Genomic DNA, 13,457 nt, shown 5'->3' with positions numbered 1-13,457 from the left:
AAACAACTATTTGTTCTCCTTTACGCAGACGACGTGGTAATCTTCTCAAAGACAGCAACAGGTTTGCAGAATGGTTTGACAGCAGTGAGACAGTGTTGTGAAAAACTGAAATTAATTCGGATTGTAATTGTAAAGAGGCAATTTTCTCTAGGGGCAAAATGAGGATCTTCCCTGATTTTTTTTTTTTTTTTTTTAATCAGCTCTGAAACTTAGTCCATCCAATGGTACGTTTCTTGTGTCTGTAAAAACAAGACTGCTAGCGTTTTGGTTTAAGCTTGTTCTAAACCAAAGTACTTCAAAGCTGTCTTCGACTGTTTGCAAATGTCTTTTAAAATCTATACAGCACCAACTTACATAAGAACCAGTAACTGAAAAGTATTCAAACTGTCTTGAAAAGAACATCATCAAGTAGTTTCTGGCTAAACGAACAGAGTTTTGTTGCACATCCCAAATGGTTTAAAGAGGAATTTATTCGTTGCTAAAAGATAAGTTTTGTGCAAGATTGTTGTACACATGAAGATAGTAATATAATAATGTATATGATATATTACAGCAAAATGAGAGCTGCATAATCAATGGTTTCTCTATTGCAATGGGAAATCCTTTACAGCTTAGTCTTTGTGAAGGACTAAGACTCACAAACTAGGAGGCAAAATTGCACTAGCTCTTAGTGCTGCAGCCTTGGGGGCTAGTTGGCCTTTAGGAACCATCCCCGATGCCAATTGTCCTAAAACCCTCTTGGCCGATAGATTGGGGATGCAACTTGGGCAAGACACTCTCCACTATAATCAAATTCTAGCCCAGATAGTTGGGACAGCAGTTACGAAATAATCTGTGATAAATGTTCCACAAACGACATTGCTGATGAGTTGCACTTGTTGCGTCTGTACCGTCTTTGACAATACCGGACAAAAATGTTTATCAAGATAATGTACAACCCGCTCAAACTCCATTAAATTCCTCTTCTTCTTGTCTCTTCCACACATATTTCTATTGACCGTGCAGGCCTTTAGGGAAACAGTCTGTTACTATGGAAAATTGGCACGTTGATTTGTATTTGTTTGTTTGCTCGAGATGGCTTTTTTTTTTGTTTGTTTTTGACATCACTCTTTTGTTTGTGTGATGTATGTAAATGATGTGTGTGTGTGTGTGTGTGTGTGTGTGTGTGTGTGTGTGTGTGTGTGTGTGTGTATGTGTGTGTGTGTGTGTGTGTGTGTGTGTGTGTTTTCAATGTTTCTTGAGGTGATCCCTTGGTAATATCTGAATGCGAAACTAAAATTATTTCCAAATAAATAGATAACACCCACACCCACACCATCCAACCAACCACGCGCCCATATCACACACACACACACACACACACAATCACACACGCACACATACACACATAATATATATATGTTGGTTTTCTTGCTTGTTTGTTTTTGTTAGTTGTTGTTGATATGTTACTCCTGGGACATGTTTGACTGTGGCATACATTTGATAAAAAAAAAGGGGGGGAAAATTTCGCTTTGAAGCCATCTGACTGAGAAGTGTTTGATTGGCCCTTTTGGATTATCTCGCCGTTCCAACTGCAGAAAGTCTACGTCCTTTTCCTACAAGGATGAAGACTGGCATGCAAGGATCTGACCATGCCTGAAGACACTGCCTTCACGACATTAGATCAAACTTATAACAGCTTGATGCAACATTCAGTGACCGGATAAAACCCAGCAGCGCCGAAGCTTTAGGCCGACATCAAGTACTGTGTACACTTAGTTATTGCTGTGACCTTTTCTCAAGCTCGTGACATTTCCCCAAACGGCGCATGTTACAACCGTTTTGAAAACGTGGCCATATGGCTTTCACATAATTCCCGTCATCGAAGCCTCCGAGATTCCGCGACGACTGCCCGTTATATCAGTCTGAGTACAAAGAACTGAATAATCGCCGGGTTGCACTTACCACTTTGGCGGTTTGTTCTTCAGTACTCAGTACGGTAGAAGACATCGATGCAGTTTAGTTCATGTTAGAAAACATAATCGACCTTGTGATGCTTTTTCAGGCTTTCACCGTGAAGAATCTGAAAACAGACAGAAAAGTAAATTAACACAAATACATTAATTTTCAGCAAGTTGTATTTTAAACAAACACAATACCAGCAAACAAGCGCGAAATATTTAAGCACATATCAATCATACTTAAAAATAAATACACATGTACAGAAAAACCCTATATCACAGTGACGGAGAAAGGAGATATCGCAGGCCAAGCGAAGGTACCAATAATGACAGATACGAACAGGAACACGGATGTCATACAAATGGGCACGGTATTGTATGGCATGCCTCCTTCACTGACCACTCCTCTGGCCTGCACGGTCAAGTACAGATTGTTGGCGTCTCAAAACTGTGGAAACTTTGAATCAGGGACTTCACCGGCTGGAAACAGCGTTCCGAAAGTAGGCCTGTTTCTTAGAAAGATGGCCTTTCGTTTTCTTCAAGATACCGCCAAACGATCTCGTGTGTAGAAGACTCCGATAAAGATACCGCCCATGTCATACACGCGCATGCGCATACACACACAGGCCCGCGGGACCGCCCCCTGTCCCAAACACATTCACATGCTCACGCTCATGGGTCGCGTACGCACGCACACACAAACACACACACACGGTGTGTGAGCGGTCATTCATCTACTAAAGCTGGGCACACATGTTCCTAATATGATGACGGTCGTTCATACAAAGGCGACATTTGTAATTGGCATTTTAACGATTTTGTGGACTGCACCAGATCCCAGTTGTATATAACATACAGACGTCAAAGCTCTGCTGATTTTGTAAACAATACTAATTCAGTAGGCCTGCGTGTCCTGCACCATTCCCCACACAGTCCGTATACCTGTTTATCCATCTCAAAAACGCACGCTTTTTCCTTTATTAAGGCATACATTTTTTTTTGCAATTAAAATATGATTAAAAGTGTCTGAGGCCGGTTTAGAAATTGATACATATGTAAAAGATTTTCCAATAAACACAGTCCTTGAAGACAAACATATAGTCTGAAACGTTGGACACTTCTTGACAATACTGAGTTATTTTACAACGAACATTTTTTTTTTTTCTAAAATAAACTTTCTCCATTTGTAGTTTTTATTGACTCAGCAGACACCACACACACACACACAAAGCAAACAAGCTTAGTTGCAAATATGAACAATTATTTTCTAAAAACTCAATGAAGCATTAACAACAAGAAAAGGAAGGTTATACTGCAGTGAGTAACCAAAGTATAGTCAAAATGACACAGACATAAAGTCTTATAACGAAGAAAAAATTATGCAAGTATGAAAACCGGCTTTTTTAAAATTTTATTTTAATTTTTTTAAATTTTTTTTAAAGCAGAGTCAAATGAAAGACAACCTGCTGTGGCGGACTGATACAAAATTACGAACAGTTAAATATTAGCAAAAATTATTTTTGTTCGTTGTTATTGAAGGTTGGTGGACGGTACTACTAATGACCATCTCAAACTTTTACTCGTTTAAATAAAAGATCGACTTGTAGTTTTACTTTCCTTTTTAAAAAAGCTTTGTAGCCTGTTTGAAGATCGTGGTTTGTTACTGATCATGCCTCCATTGTCTTAGCTTGTGTCTGTGATCATTGGGTTAAAATTATCAAGATTCGGGCATAGAAAACGCCATGCAAATATTAACAGTCAGCTACAGAAAATGTCATGCCAATATTAACAGTCAGATACAGATAGTCATGCATGAATTATATTAACAGTTAGCTATAGAGAACGTCATGCAAATATTAACAGTTAGCTACAGAAAAATGTCATGCAAATATCAACAGTTAGCTACAGAGAACGTCATGCAAATATTAACAGTTTGCTACAGAGAACGTCATGCAAATATTAAGTTTGCTACAGAAAATGTCATGGAAATATTAACAGTTAGCTACAGAGAACGTCATGCAAATATTAACAGTTTTGCTACAGAGAACGTCATGCAAATATTAACAGTTAGCTACAGAGAACGTCATGCAAATATTAACAGTTTTGCTACAGAGAACGTCATGCAAATATTAACAGTTAGCTACAGAGAACGTCAAACAAACAAGAACAGTCATCCAAGCCACAGACAACACCAAACCAATAATGGCAATACGGACAGTCAACCACAGACAACACCAAACCAATAATTACAATATGAACAGTCAACCAAAGACAACACCAAACCAATAATGGCAATATGAACAGTCAACCAAAGACAACACCAAAACAATATGAACAGGCAACCAAACCACAGATAACACCAAACCAGCATGAACAGTCAACCATAGACAACACCAAACCAGCATGAACAGTCAACCAAACCACAGATAACACCAAACCAGCATGAACAGTCAACCATAGACAACAACAAACCAGTATGAACAGTCAACCATAGACAACAACAAACCAGCATGAACAGTCAACCATAGACAACACCAAACCAGTATGAACAGTCAACCATAGACAACACCAAACCAGCATGAACAGTCAACCATAGACAACACCAAACCAGCATGAACAGTCAACCATAGACAACACCAAACCAGCATGAACAGTCAACCATAGACAACACCAAACCAGCATGAACAGTCAACCATAGACAACACCAAACCAGCATGAACAGTCAACCATGGACAACACCAAACCAGCATGAACAGTCAACCATAGACAACACCAAACCAGCATGAACAGTCAACCATAGACAACACCAAACCAGTATGAACAGTCAACCATAGACAACACCAAACCAGCATGAAAGGTCAACCATAGACAACACCAAACCAGCATGAACGCCAAACCAATAGGAACAGTCATCCACAGAGAACATCTACATGTCTCTAGAATCAGAGCCAAAATACGAACCAATCAATTAGTTCTATAATTTGCTTGTCTCACATTTCAACATACAATACTTGCATCACAATTTGCAGTGATATGAATGAATGTTTTGGACACACACACACACACAAACACACACACATTTTGTGACAATTCAATATGATTTACGAACAGCTCAAATAATTTGAATAACTATATACTATTCGAGTATACAAGCATTTATGACCGTTTATTAATGAATTTATACATTTATCATCTACAAAGGTTATGGACAATAGTAAAAATAACAATAATCAACTCTTATGTTTTATTTATAAAGAATGATATTGATTTTGTTTCATATCTTTAGTTTGAATATGTTTTGCTTTAGTTTGAATATGTTTTCCGTATATTTTGCAAATTCACAAGTATTTTCAAAATGAAGATTTTAGGAATAAAATGGAACCATTTCTTGTGGTTTTATTCATCTAAAGGGTAGAAGTCTTTCACTTGTGACAGATATCTATATTAGTACAGTTCAAAATACTTGGTCAGTCATTCACATTTCCCCCTAAATAACTGTAACACTTTCCTCCTCCTCAACTCTGTGAAGAACCATTGCAGCGCTGCACAGAATTGTTCACCATATTCCCATGTCTGTCGGTTGTGCGTCAAGGCCTGGATCTCTGCAAATGGTCATCCTGTCCATTCTGCAATGTGGTCAGTCTATCGTTCATTCTGTCTTCCCCTCCATCTCCCTCCTTGGAGGGTTGTTTTGGCAAAGCAATTGGATCTTGTTAGTGCCTATCAGATGACCATACCTGCACGTTCAAACCCCTTTGTCCATTTCGCGAGTTCAGTGTGTATACTGTCCCCGCGACAGATTCACCAATAACCTGCTAATGTTCTTGCAAGAAGAAGAAAAAGAGAGCAGTCACCGAGTTTGGCATTAAAAGGCTTCTGTAAAATGAGGTATGGGAACCATTTTTCGGTTCGTGAGCACGTATTTTTCGGTTCGTGAACACGTATTGTAAACGACAGGTCAAAACTGAACGAGGAAGTCAGTCCAGTTCCACACTGATTATGACCAACCCGGAAGATTGTCGTCAATCCGCCATTTCCCGATGCCTTGTATGAACCAAATCCAAAATCATAGAGGCAACCAGGAAGTGTCTTTCCCCCCCCCAAAGCAGTAATGTGTTCACTGGTAAGGATTTTCCCCAGCACATGAAAGCCATTGGTAATCAAGGAGACGCTGTCCTTACTTGGAGTCTGCATAGTCCATGAATAAATCCATGGTCTATAGTTTGTCTTGTACCGATGTCCGGATATGAATATCATGTTAAGGCAAGTCAAGTCAACTTTATGATCTCTGATGAGAAATTCACACACACACACATGTGATCGTGTAGCTCATTCTCACAATACAAACTTAACGTATGCCTTTAAAAGACACACACACACACACACACACACATATATATATATATATATATATATATATATATACGTGTTTAAATAATCAAGAGATTACATGAGATTATAAAATTACATTAGATTGACACATCTAAGAACATTTATATGTTGTGGGCTTTGATGGCACGCTCATTGTGTTTCCCGGTCACCAAATTTAATGCTTCACTGAAGCCACAAATGCAGATACCTGACTGAACGATGATGTATCTAAAGCATTTCCCTTCGTGAGTTTTGATTACAATGGAAAGAAATAGTGAAGTGAAACACATCAAAAGACGCAATGTTTTGATACTGTTCGTTTTGCCAAATGATCATAATTATGTGCTTTATTTGCGATTGCAAGGTCACACGTGACAAAGGCAATACTCCTGTCCCTGCTGTCTGGTTAAGTCCAGTGACATTTTCAAAATCATTGCACGTTCTGTGCCAGGATGAAGCACAGTCTGCATACAGTCAACTGGTGACTGCTCACGCACATTGCCCAGATTCGTTTCTGTGAGTGGTACCCAACCTGTCTATTCTGGAATGCTCTGCTCTGAACAAAACGTGTAGCTTATCAGAATCAGCGCCGTTTGCAGTCGTTTGAATGGAGGCATGAGTGTCAGCGATGTTGAGGACAGACTTCATCTGGTCGTTTCTGAAACTTGGCTAGACCTATGGGGGTCGACACTGATACTGAAGGACACGTGGGTGTGTCAATGAAGGCTGTGTGTCACTGAGCAACACTGTCTTGGCTTGGTTTATACAGTTTTACGTCACTTCTTTAATGTCAATTCCATGTGTTGTGCCAGATCATGATCCTGTTCTCCCCCGTCAATCAACATGGTCTCAGCAGAAGTGAAGAACTACATTGTCAGGAGACATGGATTTTGGCAGCAAGCTGCTACTGTACAGTCAATTGCAGTTTCAAGTTCAAGTACACTTACACTTACACACACACACACACATACACACACACACATGCGCGCGCGCAACACAAGAACCAAGAATCGAGAATATATATTTTTTTAAATCCTTCTGGGGCATCGATTGAATATCCTAAGTAACAAGAATGGTATTTAGTCCAAAACATAACACACACACACACACATAATTATATATGTATATATATATACATATATATATATATATATATATATATGTGTGTGTGTGTGTGTGTGTGTGTGTGTGTGTGTGTGTATTATAAACACACACACATACACACACACACACATACATACACACACACACCACCACCACCACCACCACGACCACCAACAACAACAACACTACCTGAAACGGCAGCTACCACCACCACCAAAAATAATCACGACAGCAACAACACTGACCAAAATCACAGCGGCATTCTGACGTACACGACACACCAGACAGACATCACAGTCACACATATCTTTCAATTCTGCCTGAACACGTGCACACGTCAGCATGTGGAAGGAAAGATGACAAACCTGTGTAAGCTTATGCGCAGAAACGTGTTGCCAGTCAGTACTGAGAACGAACTGAACTGAACTGTAAACCGCACCGAACCACACCTAACACGTGCAACGCATTGCATTTCGTAAGTGGGCGTCTGATTGGAAATGGTATACGTGACCCCCCCCCCCCACGCCCCCACCCCCCCCCCCTCCTCTAAAAAAAAAAGTCAGAGCAACAAGCACAATATTTAAAGGAACTTACTATTTTTACTGGGTTAACCCTCTCGCCTTCCCACCCCCACCGCCAAAGTTTTATAATATATCTCTGGTTCGGAAATAACGCTGACATAATTGACACGAATTTTTATATCCTTTACCCACGGCTTAAAACAACAACAGTGCTGTGGCCGGTAGGCCTACCAGTTTTGTTTCGCGAGTGTTCAGTATCGGGGTCCTATAATTATCGAGGCAATCAAGACAACAGCCTCCAACACACACTGTGACGTTTCAATGCGTTTCCTGCGTACGTGTAAAGAAATGTACTTTGCTCGCTGATTCAATCTGAAGCAATTCCACCACGCAGAATTCACTTTATGGGAGGCGCAGTTTCCGTCATGGCCCGATTTAGACTACCATTTGACGGGCGGGCCACTTAGATATCGTGGGTTATCTTCTTGATCCTGTTTTATCATTGTTAAAACATATCGTAGTGATCCGCTTTTTGTTGGTTTGTTCTTGACTCACAAAAACCTAAGATGAGCCCGTATTGACTGTCTCAGTCTGCGTTCCCAAACACATTCGTCTCTCAGCCGAGTGACAACACTGACTGACTATTACTACTACTACTACTACACTACTACTACTACTTATATCGGTGACTGACACAGACCATCAGTAATACTGAACAGCAGCATGCGAAAACAACTTTGAAACTGCTTAAGAATCATTCATAGAAAAGACTCCATGGCGGACACAGAATGATACCCATTGTGCGTGTAATGTCTGGGAAACTCATAAAGTTCCTGGTCCTGAGCTGTGTGTGTGTGTGTGTGTGTGTGTGTGTGTGTGTGTGTGTGTGTGTGTGTGTGAATTATGTAACTAAACGAATGAACAAAGTAGCCATCAATTCTTCTTCTTTTTTTCATGTTCATTTTTCATAACACGACACAGTGCTATCGACGGTACGTGTGACTGCATGTATGTCATCTGCGCTGATCCTATTTGTACGATTCGACGATCCAGGCAAAGACTTGTCTCCTGTACTTTCCTTGTCACAGTGACATGAACAACAAGGCTGCATGGGTGCGGAGTAGCAATCGATAACACTAGTCAGTATTTTCAAATCTGTCGTCAACAACATTGTGTTATGGCCAAGACAGGTAAAAATACTAACATACATAATTATGACCAACAACCCTAATATACCGGGTGTTTTATGGGCTTTTTGCAGGAACCAAAACCGAAAAACGTTCCCAGAACAGATGTGGCCCCAACAAGCAAGAAGGAAGTATTCCAGCTTGTGCGAGTTGCGCAGTCGACACACACACTGAGATCTCAACGGAAACATTTTCTGCTCGTTCTCTCATATTTCGAACAGATATCAGACGGTTTTTTGTATATAGAAAGAACTAGCCACAACTCCAATCTTGACAGCTTAACAATTACTTAAACATAAAGACGAAAACGATCTAAAATCAAAATAAAATTACCAGGAGGTTGACTTGCCTTCGTTGCACTGCCACTGAAACTGAATGTCATTGGACAAGCCACAAAGGGAAATCCCCGTTTTTTTTTTTTGGAGGGCTGGTGGGAAACGTGTACGCTCCCTGCCTGAAAAACGTTCTCCCGGGCATTTGAAACATTTCCCGATAAATCTTTTAGTCGCATGGTATATTCCCGGGGAAAACTGCCATTGAGATGATATTCGTCCAAGGAGTATTTCGAGGACTCCTCAGTCAGACCAGAACCGTTTACCCGTTCTAAAATAGCACGCATTCCGACTGACTCCGGCACCCTCTCCTTCGTTACTCAGTGACTCCGTCAGACACGCGCACAATATTCAACCCCCAACCCCCTTCAGAACATGCATGCGCACACAACACACACACACACACACACACACACACACACACACACACACACACACACACACACACTCACTCACTCAGAGAGAGACGGAGAGACTGAGAGAGAGAGGACAAGACAAATTCTTTATTTCGAGGATAATAGATAAGCACTGGTGTGCTTTTTTTTTTTTTTTAAAACATCCGGTCCGGCCCGCCCTGATATAGGGTCTACACTACACCGCAATACTAAATAAAATGAAAGCATCGGTGTTAGTAGAAATGCATAACAAAGGAGCCTAAAAAATCCGAAAAATTATCTAAAAAAAAAAGCACACACACACACACACACACACACACACACACACACGACATACAGGCACAAGCATGGTGTTAGTAAAATGCACAGGAAAATGAAAGAAACAAACACACAACACACTGACACTGCACCACAGACCAGAATGGGGGATGAAGGGTGAGGGAGGATCTCAGTCAACCATACACATTTGACAAACAGTATCACTGATTAAAATGAACTATTTACACAACACATTATGGCATAAGATGGGAAAGGCAATGTTTTTTGGAATGTGGTTGGACAATGGTATTGTTTAATTGTTTCTGGGAGTGAGTTCCATAGGGTGGCGCCTGAATAAACCAGACTGGATTTGAACAAGTCAATTCTTGGGATTGGGATATGGACTTTAGGGGTGTTCCTTGATGAATTTACAGAAAATTTGTCTCTGATTAATGTTGGTGGTGCATTACCTGTCAATCTTTTGCACAACGATTCCTTTATTATACTCTAATCTACGGTTTAGTGGGAGAATATTCGCTTGTTTATAGTCGGAGTCCAAAAGGGAAGTCTTTTTTAGGAGTGCCAGCTTGAGCCTCCGTGTATCATGTGAAGATTCTGTAATGGCTTCATGGTGTTCACACTTGCGGAGTCCCATAGTGTTGATGCATAATCTACTGTAGACAGGATATATGCTTGAAAAAATAATTTCCGTGAGTGAAGGTCAAGGAAATGTTTGATTTTGGATAGTTGATGGGTTTTCTGGGCTGTCTTTTTGCAAAGGGAATTTATGTGAGGATTCCAAGTGAGACTGTTGTCAATTATGATCCCCAGAACTTTATGATCACTGACCTGTTCAATAGGTTCGCCTTTAATTTGGATCACACACAGAGAGAGAGAGAGAGAGAGAGAGAGAGAGAGAGAGAGAGAGAGAGAGAGAGAGAGATCAGAGCACACCGGCATTAACACCTACCTACAAACCTACATACATGCATACATACACATACCCAGACAAACGGAACACTTATTACACAGTCTCACTTAGTTTCAACATGTGAGCCAAAGAAGGGGTGGGCAATGGGGGTGGAAGACAATTCAAAAAAATTTGTTTTAATCCTTCAAAGACTGCAACTGTTGAATTTTCACTAAGGGAGATAATCCGCAGCCACGGTATTCCTGATGTTACAGCAGGTTTGTCTCCCGTGGATGCTAACTTTCTGATGAATCAGACGAAAAAAAAAATCCAAGAGGTCCTTTTCAGTTTGAATAGATATATAGATAGACAGACTGACAGACATACACAGACATAACGGTTGGAAGCCAGACAGAAACGGACAGATGAACAGACAATAGATAGATACACGAATCGAATTGTCACACTGCCGCATTCACTCAACTCAAGCTCACACGAGAGATAGACTCGCACACAACGTTCGCATTCTGACTTCACTCTTACCCAGGTATAAACATAAGAACGTAAAGACACTCCTTTCTGATTATAAATACTTCAAACAAAAATAAAGAATCATGTTCACATTTTCCCTTCAGGGATAAATCATAGTCCAATCCAGGAAAGCACAATACTTTATATTCTCCCTTTCACTTCCCGTTAAAGTTTTAAAATCATGATGATAATTCTTATTGGTTTCTTTTCATTGTACAAGCCTTGCATATTAATCACATGATATATCAAATGATCAAATGATTCTCTTACTATCAACACCTTGCTAATAAAAAAAAAAGAAAAAAAAAAGAAAAAAGAAAAAGCATAATTAACACTCAGACCATACTAATCGTTGTGCGTTGTGGTATGACAACCAATGACATGTTGATTCAAAAAAAAAAAAAAAAAAAAAAAAAAAAAGGAAGAAGAAGAAAAAACAGAGTATGGCAAATGGCAACATCTTCCAATACATTGTCACATTTCATGGAAGTAAAATCCGTCTCATGCGATACACATATCTTATAGAAAAAAAACACATGACAGCAATATCACTTGTGGAATGCAAATACTAATCAGCAATCTCACTCACGTGACAACAGATCCGCTGTTGTGCTGTTAGTGCCAGAGATGGGCTCGACCTGGAAATTGTACTCTTGGATCGCCAGAGACCAGCGCAGAAGGCGACTGTTCTTGGACTTTGACGCTTTGAGGAAAGTCAAAGGTCTGTGGTCAGTCTGAAGAGTGAAAGGATGTCCAGACAGAAAGCGAGCGAATTTTTCAAAAGCCCACACAATAGCCAGACACTCGATGGTTGAGTACTTTTGCTGAGCTGTTGTGAACTTTTTGCTGGTAAATTGCACTGGATGCAGCAAGTCATCTCTTTTCTGGAGGAGAACACCTCCCATGCTGGCATCTGTTCGCAGGACAAATTCCCGTGAAAGATCAGGTAAAACCAATAAAGGCACCGTGTTAAGAACGTCCTATATTTTCTTCAAACAATTCTGGCAGTCTTCTGTCCATTTAATGGGCCGTTTGCTCTGTCCTTTCGTGAAGTCAGTCAAAGGGGCAGTAAGGGAAACAAAGTCAGGTACGTACCGTCTGTAGTAGGACAGAAGGCCTGGCACTGATCCTACTTGCTTCATGGAAGTGGGAGTTTGCAGGTTTAAAATTTTTTCCACTTTCTTCCTCTCTGGCGTGATCTTGCCCACTGAAATAGTGTGGCCAAGGAACTCTTGTTCCAAAACCAGCGAGAACTTTTGATGGCCGGGCAGTGAGACCAAAAGAACTCAGTCGCAGAAAAAGTTTGCGTGATGCAGACAAAAGGAGTTTCCAGGTCTCTTGTGCCAGAAGAATGTCGTCAAGGAAACTGACAGCTGACAACTCATGCAAATGCAGATTTCTCATCATGCGTGCAAAAGTTGCAGGAGCGTTCTGTAACCCAAATGGCATGCGGACCCGTTGGTAAAGACCAAAAGGGGTCTGAAAAGCTGTTTTGTATTTTTCCTCTTGTGCCATTGGTATCTGTCAGTAACCCTTTGTAAGATCAATTTTTACAAAGTACCGGGCCTTTGCTAGCTGGTAGAGAAGCTCTTCAACATCAGGGATTGGCTCAGCATCAAATACCGTGACTTTATTAAGTGCACGATAGTCAATACAGAACGTAACTGAACCATCAGGTTTTGAAACCAGCAACACAGGTGCACTGTACGGTGAAGAAGAACATGAGTTTCAGTTCACGTTCGTTTATTTGCTTCTTTGTGAATGGTAATGGATATGGTTTCACACATACAGGGGTATCAGATGTCAGTACGATTCTGTGAGGGTCAACATTTTTTTTATATCACCTGGTTTGTCCGTCAGTATGTCAGAGAAGTCCTTCAATGAGGAATTCATGTCTTGTGTCTGAGA

General features: G+C 40.5%; 1 protein-coding gene across 3 annotated transcripts in view; it reads right to left on the bottom strand.

The window, feature by feature from the left end:
- Positions 1-9,573, bottom strand: part of LOC143285705 (uncharacterized) — a 44,739-nt gene extending 35,166 nt beyond the window's left edge. The window contains exons 1-2 of one of the 3 annotated variants that reach the window (XM_076593114.1): positions 9,457-9,573; positions 1,945-2,062 (exon numbers count right to left, since the gene is read on the bottom strand). The gene's annotated coding sequence lies outside the window, so the exon portion shown is untranslated. Of the gene's footprint in view, positions 1-1,944; positions 2,063-7,780; positions 7,868-9,456 lie in introns of those variants that run through there. The other 2 variants (XM_076593125.1, XM_076593117.1) reach the window with 2 other exon arrangements.
- Positions 9,574-13,457: the final 3,884 nt, after the last annotated feature.

Source organism: Babylonia areolata, chromosome 1, assembly GCF_041734735.1.
Source record: "Babylonia areolata isolate BAREFJ2019XMU chromosome 1, ASM4173473v1, whole genome shotgun sequence".
Taxonomy (NCBI): Eukaryota; Metazoa; Mollusca; class Gastropoda; order Neogastropoda; family Buccinidae; genus Babylonia; species Babylonia areolata.
This window is presented reverse-complemented; position numbering and strand designations above follow the sequence as displayed.